Consider the following 13,901-nt stretch of genomic DNA (forward strand, 5'->3'; position numbering starts at 1 on the left):
GTGGCAGCAGGAAATGCCTCTACCCAGTTTGAGAAAACATCAGTGCACACCAATACAAATTTCAAATTCCTACAGGGTGTTAACTGTACAAAGTCGATTTGTGTTACCTGAAAAAGGTCCGTCTGTAGGAGGAGTATGGGATGGCTCTGTTGGTACTACCTTACCAAATGTTCTTCCTCATGCAAGTAAGACAGGTCATTGCTTTCCTACTTGCCTGAGAAGTGAACCCTGGTGCACGCCAGTATGCTTTTACCAATTTGCACATACCTTCCTTACCCTAGGTGAGTCAGACCATGTACCGCCTCAGCTAGGCCTGGGAGATACGTCCTGGGGGCCACTGGCTTACCTTGTCCATCTCTCCAGAGTCCGGAGGACTCCTGACCATACCCCTTCGCCTTCCAGACCTCCTTTTCCTGTAGGGAACACAAATTTGCATCTTAATTTAACTGTAGTGTATTTGCAATGTAGAGTACCATGAGCATAACTCAAAAAAAAAAAAAAACATCTCTAGAGGGAAAAAGGAAAAAAAATAAAAGATCTGCGTTCACCAACGGGCTGTCACTTATGTCTGGTCTCGTAGTAAAGGTCTGATTCAGATATTCCACACCATCATGCATATCAGTGTCTATACAAAATTTTCCTTCACTAGTATTGTCATCCTCCCACCCTTTGTGCATGACAAGGCACACTGCAGTAATACTGGTGCCATAGTGCGGATGAGACATACCGGGGTTTGGCAGAACTTTGAAGGACCAATACGGCATGTGGTGTATGAACTGTCAAATCATGCACCAGTACTACGTCCCAGGTATTTGACCCTTGTCCTACACAACTGCAGTTTATCCCTTGAGACCTGGTGTCCTGTTTGGAAGAGACGAAACAGAAACTATTTCGTATCTGCCATGAACGACTCAAATGAATCAGCGCACAACAACAAGTCATCAACATATTGTATCAGCACCGAACCATTCTCAGGCTAAAAGGACTGTAAACAGTCATGTAGGGCTTGGGAGAAAATACTCAGGCTGTCACTTGAAACCTTGGGAGAATCGGGTCCATGTATTGTACCCCCTTTGTGAACGCAAAAGGTGAAGAGGAAACTGTGAAGAAACAGAATAGAGGTTGGTGACAGATAAGTTTGTAGAGGTGGAGAGGATTTTATTAAAATGACAACTGGATTGGGCACTATGGGGAATTGTGCTTGCTGTGTCACTACTGGGACTACCTCAACCATCAATCCAGTGTCCTGTCCATCCTAAGTTCATAGGGAACCCGGTATCTGTGAGATAATTTCCTCTACCTGTGATGGACATGAATCTAGAACAGTGGAATGCAACAGTAGTCTTTGAGGAGTATCTAACATACCTTGTACATCCTGAGCGGTAGTACAATATATGTATTTCACATTTCAATTTACATAACAAAATCTCTGTTGAATAAGTTAGCAGGGCCGTAACTACGGGGGGGGAGGGGGGGTAAGGGGTCACGTGCCCCGGGTGCAGGAGGTCAGGGGGCGCGGGGAACCCTGCCTGTCTACCTCATCCAGCTGCTCCTCCTCCTCCCGCCATCCGCGATTGCCTCCCGCACACGGTACTGCGCCGCTGCAGCCACTGCCGTCACAGTCAGCGGCAGCCAGCCTGCTTCTGCCGCTGCTGTCATTAACAGTCCCCAGCCTGCTTCTGCACGAGTTTCCAGCCACTCGTCACCGCCAGTCCCCCGCCGCCAGTGAAGAAACATGTTAACTAGGCAGTAACTCTGGGGGCAGGAGGCAGCGCTCATGCTGGGAGCTACCAAGTAGCAGATGAGCTCCTCTTGGTCACCTGGGAGCACAGCCAGTAGTCATCACAGTTGATCAGGAGCTACCCCTGAGAATTCCCAGAAGGTGTGAGTGGAGGCACTGGTGCGCCCATGACCCAGCGAGCAGCACAGTTGTTGCAGCGTTGGCCTCCACTGATTCTCCATTGAGGTACCAGTTCTGCTACACTGCACACTCACAATCCCATTGCAGGCATGTGTCTGGTGGGAAGTTGGAGTTATTAAGTACCCTGCATCTGGCATTAATTATATATATATATATATATATATATATATATATATATATATATATCCTTGAATGTTATCCACTTTAGATTATGCGAGCATCTATCTACTTTATTGTGTGCTACAGCACATTAATGCTTGATGCTGAGTAACTAATAATTACACCTAACTAATAATTCCACAATAAAGTAGATAGATGCTCACATAATCTAAATTGGATAACATTCAAGGAGATATATATATATATATATATATATATATATATATATTGTTGTGCTTTTTGACATATATATATATATGTATTTTTGTGCATATCTATACTTCTATATATACACACACACACACACACATATTAGAACAGCACTCATAAACTAACTTGTAGATCTTGTATTTTTGTCCAAACTGTAATTATTTATTTTATTCTTAATTTTTATTTTATTTATATATATATTTATTTATTTTTTATTATTATTATATTTTTACTTATTTATTTATTTATTTATTATTATTATTTTTGGGGGGGCGGTAAATTACTGCCTTGCCCCGGGTGGTACATATCCTAGTTTCGGCCCTGAAGTTAGTCAGGGGCCACTGCTGCTAGGGAAAAAAGAAAAGGGTTTAGCATCATAGAGGCCCAATCGTAACTTCAGCAGGTTTTGTCAAAGGGTAATGTTGCACTTCTCTCATTCCTCCCATTTGCCGAATTAGTGTTTACCAGTGGTCTTGTCCTGACAGAATTTTCTAGTACTGCAATAAAAACAAACAAGCTTCTAGGTTATGCTAAGTATTCAATCATTGTCATCCCGTATTAAGGGTCTGTACATGGTCCAACAAACATTTCCAAGCTTATCTAGACAAGGGCATTCCTAGAAATAAATACTTCTTATGTGGTAATTAAAAAGAAATACCCAGGGGTTACCCTATCTCTGTCCGCTTTGCTACTGGGAAATACTAATGTGCGGACAGGATATTATCCATTTATGATGTTACTTTCTTGATTTTTGTTTTATTTTGGGTTTTACTATATATGTACTTGAATGGCTCCATACTTACCAGTTCCACTGGTCTCAGCCACTTCCCCTGCAGGCTACAGCTCCTCTTTTACCAGTTGGATACTCCTCTGAGTGCATGAGAAATGGCTGAAACCAGTCAGGTCACCTTCTCCTCCTAAATAAAACTTTGACATTCATTAGTACATATATAGGTTACATTCATATTTTTCATATTTTTATTTTTATTATTTTCTATAGTTTGTATGCTGACTGTAACTGCTTCCACATCCACATATGGTGGTGTACTTGCTTTCTCTTTTTACTTATTTATTGTTGCTACGAGTTCAAACAGTTATTATGTTTTTGTTCTTGTCTTATATGACTTTGGTTAAACATACTACCTGCAATACCTCTCACCAACTCCTTCTCTGCTGGAAAGTACCACGGTTCACTTCTGTAGTGACTGTGGCGTACCCAGTGAGGCACCTATCAGACCCCTCAGCACTGGAAGTATTGAAGTATTAACAGCAATAAATTAATACCAGACCTTTTTCAGTGGTGGTTACAGGCCTGCTACTTTTTGGGTTTCTATCCACTGGACTTTCGTTGAGTGAGAAACAACTTATCGATCACCCTATACAGTGAATGTCCACCAAGAAAAACTCCCTGTGAGCTCAGCGAAGTTTCTTCCCTTGCACAAATCATGTTTGCGTATGCTAACACAGTGCTTATGATGACGCAATTTGTGCGAAATCACGCAAATGGTATCACGTTGTGCCGCGTATCACGCACACACACACCCGTGCAGTCCAATCGCACGACTCACAAATACTTGTTATTTGTGTGCCTTACGATTATGAAGACAATTTTACTTTTATAGAAGGGTATGTCTCCATCACCTGGGGTGTGTTCTGGCTAACCCCACACCTGGCCTTAAACGTGCGGTTGCAAGCCGACCCACCACTGAAGCTTCTCCTAGCTTGAGTGTCTCGCCTTCAGGATCCCTTACGGGGTTCAATACATCCACAACTACTTTCAACTCACACTAATACACAATGTTATCTGTACAGAAATATATCACTCCCTTTGATTGGTAGCTTGTCCCAGAGGTAGTACACTTTAAACAAATGTTATAGTAATCTGCTTTTAAAATCGGATAGTTACTCGTTAATGTATAACTATGTCTTTTATCCTGCCTTAAATTAAACTTCTATTGTGTGGTTTAAACTTGCGCTTGCTACTTTACGCAACCTTGCGTAAGCACGCAACCGCGTGTAATCGTGCACATGTGCGCGTTCCCGTACGCACGCTTCACGTACTTTTCTACTGTACCACGCGTACACCGTGCGTTCGCACCTAAATATTCCACACTTATCATGATCAATGTAAGCGATGTAGCAAATTTGTATTTCTACTGCTCACTACACAATACACCTTTGTTCCTGACACATGCTGGAAGTCGCCCACACGGGTAATCTTCCGTTGAGTGCTGCCTAAACTTTTAGGTCGGAACTGAGAGTTGTATGTGTTCTACAATTTACCCGCTTAAACAAATACACAAAATGTATAACAAATAAACGTATCCGATTCTATGCAGATCTATAATGACTATTGACTATAATTGAAATACTATAATTCAGATTGGATAGCTATCTTGCAGAACATACGCTGATATAAATACCCATATAATAATAATATAGCATTATATACATACATATACACATTATTTACTACACTTCTAGGAAAACCCTCACCCCTGCAGAGCCTCTAATTTGCATATCAACAGATGTTCACCTGCTTATTGTACCAAAGTGGTTGAACAGGTTCATTAACATTTCAATAGCCTATCCTACCCTAGCAGAGGGTTAACAAATCATGGAAAAGGAAAAAAACTCTTCATCTGTTTGTAATTCTCACATTAAGCCAAGTATTTATCTCACTATTTCTCTCTCTAGGCCCAATTGAAACACTATTTATAATTGATTATGGCATGGGTTAGTTAAATTCATTGGTAGCTTTTAAATGGTGTTGGATTTGTACATATATTTGTTTATTTGTGACAGAGGAAACAGATTGCTTTAAACACACTGAAAGTCAGTTGTTAGCTAAGTGGATAGAGAGTGGCCTTACATAAAGTGGCCACTGCTCCTCCCCCTTTTCCAAGCCATGTGCATGGACAAAATGGTGGTCACACCATGCGGCCAGAAATAAAAACACTAGCTCCTTTGTCACAAATAAATTACAAGTTATACAAGCACCGGAAGTCTGTTACTTCTGGCCTATGGGGGTCATTCCGAGTTGTTCGCTCGCAAGCTGCTTTTAGCAGCTTTGCACACGCTAAGCCGCCGCCTACTGGGAGTGAATCTTAGCTTATCAAAATTGCGAACGAAAGATTCGCAGAATTGCGAATAGACACTTCTTAGCAGTTTCTGAGTAGCTTCAGACTTACTTGGCATCTGCGATCAGTTCAGTGCTTGTCGTTCCTGGTTTGACGTCACAAACACACCCAGCGTTCGGCCAGACACTCCTCCGTTTCTCCAGCCACTCCCTCATTTTTCCCAGAAACAGCAGCGTTTTTTTCACACACACCCATAAAACGGCCAGTTTCCGCCCAGAAACACCCACTTCCTGTCAATCACACTCCGATCAGCAGAACGAAGAAAAAACCTTTAATGCCGTGAGTAAAATACCTAACTGCATAGCAAATTTACTTGGCGCAGTCGCACTGCGGACATTGCACATGCGCATTAGTGACTAATCACTCCATTGCGAGAAAAAAATAACGAGCGAACAACTCGGAATGACCCCCAATGTTAGCAGTATGCGAATAGGCCTCAGCATGCTAACACAACTACAGTACATCATACCTATGCACCAACTTTTAAATGCTCTTTAAATTTACTTAACAGATAAACAATCCAATTTGGATCAAACACAATATGACTTATTGAAACTTGTTTTAGCAACAATAAAAATACACTGTAGCATTTCAAATATTGTGCATTTTTTTTGTCACACTCACACAACAAAGAAATATATTGTCCCATGAATTTCATATCAGCGCCTTCCTGATAACACATTAAAAAAACAACGGCATGTGGTTCAGCAGCATCTAGATGCGTCCATCTTTAGCTGGTAGACCACAGCAGCGTCTGTACAGTGCATCATTAAGTACATGATATCGTGGATGCAGACCCCAACTGAGAATTTCAGATTATTTCTAATAAATATTTAAAATGCCAGCGTTAATATATGCTGCGGACGTAAGACGCATCTTATTACCATACACAATAAAAGTGCGCTGTACGTCGCAAACACTACATCCCTTAATAGAAAACAAGCAATCGCACACATAGGCTGAGGTCCAACACTCAGAGATGTATATATTTGATATTAAAAGGATATACATACAATATAACACATGTACAGTATATATATGGTTACAGTGTTACAATTACATAGGAAGCAGTTGTAGTAACATAAAGATCAATTACAGCCACAGCCAGCATACTTTACCCTGTCCCTCAATGCACAGTCCTTTCCATCTTTGAATCTGCCTCAACAGCAACTAAACAACAGCAAACAGAAGTTCTTGGCTGAGGGGAATCACCTATATACTGTGTATCGGGGGAGAAGTACATGTCTGGGACTGAGTCTTCTGTTATTGGTCCAGGGGAGGGAGACATCTCATTCATCATGTGTCATTGGTCAGTTTATATGCAAGCAACGTCCAGCCTTGAAGATGACATCATAGGGGTTAGCCACTGGTTTCCTGCCCACATGCTTTCTTTCAGGAGATTCTTTTGTTCACTTAGAATGTGACTTCATATTCACACATTTATTCATAACTACTCGTTGCAATGTGCTACAATTTAACCACAGTTATCAAATTAACACACTCATTCCCCTGATTATTTTGACACCAAGCATGACATGTTTATCTTGTTCCGTTCCAATACTACATATATATCTGAGGTTAAACTCAATTATATAAATACATTATAATGTCTGGTGCTTGACATGTTTAATTTATGTGTGGTATGAAATATGTGTTGTATATATCTTTTTGGCTTGTCTGTGTGAATGCGTATGCTACCATATATCGCTGTGCGCGCTGCGTGTATGTTCATGCACAGCGACTCATCTGTTTGGTGTTTGTATTTAGTGTGTATGTAATATTTTTGACTTCGACTGCAGAAAAGAGGATTACAGTACACAGTAGACAGTTACCCCCATCTCTGCAACAAACACAACAAGAGGCTGGTCTGGTTGAGGACGTTTCTGGGCCCAAAACAGAAATGCAACAATCAGCACCACAAACTGAAGAGGAAGGTGGGAAAAGTTCACAGGCTTATGCATCACAGGCAGGGAAAGAAAAGAGAAGGGGCAAAACTCCATTCGGCATGAGGGAATTGGACTTTCTTGTACGACAAACCATTGAGAAAATACATTTTTGGAAAGATAACATGGGCACTGGAAACAAGGACCACATCTGGAGAGAAGTCAACATTTTCCCCTTTTTTTGCCTGGCTGAAGGGGTTGTTGTTCTGTGTTGGGTCTGCGCATGGATCTTCAAGGGGCCTGCCCAGTGGGATCTTGTTACTGGGCAGGGCTAGGGGATGGAGCAGGTGTTGTAGCCTTCCTGAGACTCTGGCCAAGGAGGGCTGTGATGGTCTGCATGCCTTGGCCAACAGTGGTGGATATGTCCTGCATTCCTTTAGCCAGAGAGGAGGAGATGTCACACATGCCTTGTCGCACAGTGGAGGAAAGGTCACGGACCTCCTAGAGCATCTGGTCATAAAAGTCTGTGTTAATTCTTCCATGGCTAACAATTTCGCCAAGAAGCTCCAGGAGACTGGGTTGGGGGTGTCACGATCCGGGTAATTAGTCACCACTTCTTACCTTCTAAGTGTCTCCTGAGACTGGCTCAGCACTCCAAACCTGGATTCCACCTGCGCTGTCTGCGTGCAGCACGCTGTGCAGCATTGCCTCAGTCTCCACTCCGTGATCCTAGCAGCACTGTCATGGCAACTACTCAGTTAATCTCTACTGCTAAAGTGAATGGCGTCTCCTGCCCTCCGCGGCCTCTGCCACCATTATCGCTGACTTCCACATGTTAAAGTACAAACAGACTTTCCCTCCAGATTCAAACATGGGCGCAGCCATGTCTGATTTCACCACATGACATTCTACAGCCTATCCGCTGAGCTCTGGACTCTGCCTGATTATCCAGCCAATGCCTGCTTCCAGCTGGTATAAATATCCTGCATCCAGGCTGCCTAATCGTCAGTGCTTTGGTTGTCTAACCCTGAACACATGTCTCTCCTGTTTGTGGATTTTTCAGCTTGTGCTTCTAGGTATTCCAGCGCCTGTGATCTTGCTCCACTAAGAGACCCGCACCAGTTACCATCCTGCAGTGCAGCCTGACTTCTGCAGTGTTCCAGTATTGCTCCTAGTTATCTGCTGTGATCTGACACCAGCTTCCAGCTTCCAGCATTGGTCCTGCTCCACTTTCAGCCTCCAGCGGTGTCCTGGTATCGCACCTAGCTTCCATTGTCTGCAACATTGCTTTCAGCTTCCAGCAGTGCTCCTGTGTCGCTATCTGCCTACAAGCAGTGTTCTTCATCATCTCCAATACCACTCTCCGTTACCAGCGGTATTCCAATATCGTTCTGCATCTTTTACCACAAAACATCGAACCACAGTCTCCATCGATACCATCGGACTACAACCTCAGCGGTGAGTTCAGCACATCTTTCGTTTGCACTGGTTCTGTCTGGTAGTCTTGGACTGTTCTTCCAAGTACCACTTCAACCCCTGTGCACCTGTGTTTATCCCAGCCTCCTGTGCATCACCTGCTGGGCAGTACCAGCTCATTCCTCATCACAGTGGTTAGCTGTGGCCTCCGGATCTTACAAGGACTTTGTCATCTGGTTCTGCATAGCCACAGCACTTATTGCCTCTGCGCTTCTAGGAACTCTACTGCTATATACTTCTGCACATTTACTGTAGAAGTCATTGCATTACCCAGGTGTTCACGCTGTGTTCAATAAATTGACTTTATTTCATACTCCGTTGTTGTGGTCACGCCTTTGGGCTGATGGTGCTAGATCTCCTGTATGTCCAGGAACCCTATTCTACCTTCACAGTTCACATACACGCCAGCCCCTACACCTGAGGCTTTCCCAGGTCAACCTCAGCTCTCAGTTGAGACAGGTAGAGTGTGCCAGTGTGGTGCCGGGATGGTGGGCTTACTGGCCCCTCACTGGAGCTGCCATTGCTTTCCCCCTCGTCAGCTTCAGTGCGCTGCACCTACTGTGCTGTGTTTAGAAAAGGAGACAAAAGAAAAAAAAAACACATTAGGAACCCACATTTTTAAAGTCTAAAAATCGGAAAAAAACAACAATTTTCCTTCCAAGGCATGTGGACATTCAACGGCAGGTGTGTCGGTGTTCATTTCGAACACACCTGCCACCTCATGTGACACATAGACCATCACTTGCTCCTCCACGTCTGTAATTTCAAAAGCCTCAGGGATTATTCCTTCCCCTGTTGCCCTCAAAGCTTTCCACTGCACAGACTTTTTCAATTTCAGCTGGGACTGATGTTTTTGTGGGTAGGGGTAAGGTGAAAAAACAAAACATTAGTAAAATTTTTCCATAAAGCAGTCACAAATATCACACCCTACATTACTTTGGCCAACTTCTACTTGTCCACATACATAGCAGAAAATATTGTAATATGTAAATTGAACTTCAATATAGAGGTAGAAAAATACCAAACAAACATTAAGCACATCATTTATCTAGCACCTTCTAGAAGGTTACATATGTAATAGTCTTGCTTGCTATTAGAGATGTGCACCGGAAATTTTTCGGGTTTTGTGTTTTGGTTTTGGATTCGGTTCCGCGGCCGTGTTTTGGATTGGGACGCGTTTTGGCAAAACCTCCCTGAAAATTTTTTGTCGGATTCGGGTGTGTTTTGGATTCAGGTGTTTTTTTACAAAAAACCCTCAAAAACAGCTTAAATCATAGAATTTGGGGGTCATTTTGATCCCATAGTATTATTAACCTCAATAACCACAATTTCCACTCATTTCCAGTCTATTCTGAAGACCTCACACCTCACAATATTATTTTTAGTCCTAAAATTTGCACCAAGGTCGCTGGATGACTAAGCTAAGCGACACAAACACGTGGCCCATCTAGGAGTGGCACTGCAGTGTCAGACAGGATGGCACTTAAAAAAATTAGCCCCAAACATCACATGATGCAAAGATAAATAAAATAAAAAATAGGTGCAAGATGGAATTGTCCTTGGGCCCTCCCACCCTTATGTTGTATAAACAGGACATGCAAACTTTAACAAACCCATCATTTCAGCGACAGGGTCTGCCACACGACTGTGACTGAAATGACTGGTTGGTTTGGGCCCCCACCAAAAAAGAAGCAATCAATCTCTCCTTGCACAAACTGGCTCTACAGAGGCAAGATGTCCACCTCCTCCTCATCCTCCGATTCATCACCCTTTTCACTGTGTACATCCCCCTCCTCACAGAGTATTAATTCGTCCCCACTGGAATCCACCATCTCAGGTCCCTGTGTACTTTCTGGAGGCAATTGCTGGTGAATGTCTCCACGGAGGAATTGATTATAATTCATTTTGATGAACATCATCTTCTCCACATTTTGTGGAAGTAACCTCGTACGCCGATCGCTGACAAGGTGACCGGCTGCACTAAACACTCTTTCGGAGTACACACTGGAGGGGGGGCAACTTAGGTAAAATAAAGCCAGTTTGTGCAAGGGCCTCCAAATTGCCTCTTTTTCCTGCCAGTATACGTACGGACTGTCTGACGTGCCTACTTGGATGCTGTCACTCATATAATCCTCCACCATTCTTTCAATGGTGACAGAATCATATGCAGTGACAGTAGATGACATGTCAGTAATCGTTGGCAGGTCCTTCAGTCCGGACCAGATGTCAGCACGTGCTCCAGACTGCCCTGCATCACTGCCAGCGGGTGGGCTCGGAATTCTTAGCCTTTTCCTCACAGCCCCAGTTGCGGGAGAATGTGAAGGAGGAGCTGTTGGCGGGTCGCGTTCCGCTTGACTTGACAAGTGTCTCACCATCAGGTCTTTGAACATCTGCAGACTTGTGTCTGCCGGAAAGAGAGATACAATGTAGGCTTTAAACCTAGGATCGAGCATGGTGGCCAAAATGTAGTGCTCTGATTTCAACAGATTGACCACCCATGAATCCTGGTTAAGCGAATTAAGGGCTCCATCCACAAGTCCCACATGCCTAGCGGAATCGCTCCATTTTAGCTCCTCCTTCAATCTCTCCAGCTTCTTCTGAAAAAGCCTGATGAGGGGAAAGACCTTACTCAGGCTGGCAGTGTCTGAACTGACTTCACGTGTGGCAAGTTCAAAGGGTTGCAGAACCTTGCACAACGTTGAAATCATTCTCCACTGCGCTTGAGTCAGGTGCATTCCCCCTCCTTTGCCCATATCGTAGGTAGATGTATAGGCTTGAATGGCCTTTTGCTGCTCCTCCATCCTCTGAAGCATATAGAGGGTTGAATTCCACCTCGTTACCACCTCTTGCTTCAGCTGATCGCGGGGCAGGTTCAGGAGTGTTTGCTGGTGCTCCAGTCTTCGGCACGCGGTGGCTGAATGCCGAAAGTGGCCCGCAATTCTTCGGGCCACCGACAGCATCTCTTGCACGCCCCTGTCGTTTTTGAAAAAATTCTGCACCACCAAATTCAATGTATGTGCAAAACATGGGACGTGCTGGAATTTGCCCACATGTAATGCACGCACAATATTGGTGGCGTTGTCCGATGTCACAAATCCCCAGGAGAGTCCAATTGGGGTAAGCCATTCTGCAATGATGTTCCTCAGTTTCCGTAAGAGGTTGTCAGCTGTCTGCCTCTTATGGAAAGCGGTGATACAAAGCGTAGCCTGCCTAGGAATAAGTTGACGTTTGCGAGATGCTGCTACTGGTGCCGCCGCTGCTGTTCTTGCTGCGGGAGGCAATACATCTACCCAGTGGGCTGTCACAGTCATATAGTCCTGAGTCTGCCCTGCTCCACTTGTCCCATGTCCATGGTTAAGTGGACATTGGGTACAACTGTATTTTTTAGGACACTGGTGACTCTTTTTCTGACGTCTGTGTACATTCTCGGTATTGCCTGCCTAGAGAAATGGAACCTAGAGGGTATTTGGTACCGGGGACACAGTACCTCAAGCAATTCTAATTCCCTGTGAATTAACGGTGGATACCGGACACACGTTTAAGACCACCGCAGCTGCCAAGACCTGAATTATCCGCTTTGCAGCAGGATGACTGCTGTGATATTTCATCTTCCTCGCAAAATACTGTTGGACAGTCAATTGCTTACTGGAAGTAGTACAAGTGGTCTTCCGACTTCCCCTCTGGGATGACGATCGACTCCCAGTAGCAACAACAGCAGTGCCAGCAGCAGTAGGCGTTACACTCAAGGATGCATCGGAGGAATCCCAGGCAGGAGAGGACTCGTCAGACTTGCCAGTGACATGGCCTGCAGGACTATTGGCTTTCTTGTCTAAGGAGGAAATTGACACTGAGGGAGTTGGTGGTGTGGTTTGCAGGAGCTTGGTTACAAGAGGAAGGGATTTAGTTGTCAGTGGACTGCTTCCGCTGTCACCCAAAGTTTTTGAACTTGTCAATGACTTCTGATGAATGCGCTCCAGGTGACGTATAAGGGAGGATGTTCCTAGGTGGTTAACGTCCTTATCCCTACTTATTACAGCTTGACAAACGCAACACACGGCTTGACACTTGTTGTCCGCATTTCTGTTAAAATAAATCCACACCGAAGAGGTGATTTTTTTTGTAATTTGACCAGGCATGTCAATGGCCATATTCGTCGTCCCACGGACAACAGGTGTCTCCCCGGGTGCCTGACTTAAACAAACCACCTCACCATCAGAATCCTCCTTGTCAATTTCCTCCTCACCGCCAGCAACACCCATATCCTCATCCTGGTGTACTTCAACAGTGACATCTTCAATTTGACTATCAGGAACTGGACTGCGGGTGTTCCTTCCAGCACTTGCAGGGGGCGTGCAAATGGTGGAAGGCGCCACCTCTCCCCGTCCAGTGTTGGGAAGGTCAGGCAACGCAACCAACACAATTGGACTTTCCTTGGGGATTTGTGATTTAGAAATACGCACAGATCTTTGCTGTGCTTTTGCCAGCTTAAGTCTTTACATTTTTCTAGCGGGAGGATGAGTGCTTCCATCCTCATGTGAAGCTGAACCACTAGCCATGAACATAGGCCAGGGCCTCAGCCGTTCCTTGCCACTCCGTGTCGTAAATGGCATATTGGCAAGTTTACGCTTCTCCTCAGACGCTTTTAATTTTGAATTTTGGGTCATTTTACTGAACTTTTGTTTTTTGGATTTTACATGCCCTCTACTATGACATTGGGCATCGCCTTGGCAAATGACGTTGATGGCATTTCATTGTCTCGGCCATGACTAGTGGCAGCAGCTTCAGCATGAGGTGGAAGTGGATCTTGATCTTTCCCTATTTTACCCTCCACATTTTTGTTCTCCATCTTTTAATGTGTGGAATTATATGCCAGTAATATATCAATAGCAATGGCCTACTGTACCGTACTGCTATATATATATATATATATATATATATACTGGTGGTCAGCAAGATTCTGCACTGTCCTCCTACTATATACTGCGCACAACTACAATGCAGCACAGATATGGATAGTATACTTGACGACACAGCGGTAGAGCAATGGACTACTGTACCGTACTGCTATATATATATATATATACATACATATAGAGACAGAGGAGAGTAGGC

This window comes from Pseudophryne corroboree, chromosome 10, assembly GCF_028390025.1.
Source record: "Pseudophryne corroboree isolate aPseCor3 chromosome 10, aPseCor3.hap2, whole genome shotgun sequence".
NCBI lineage: Eukaryota > Metazoa > Chordata > Amphibia > Anura > Myobatrachidae > Pseudophryne > Pseudophryne corroboree.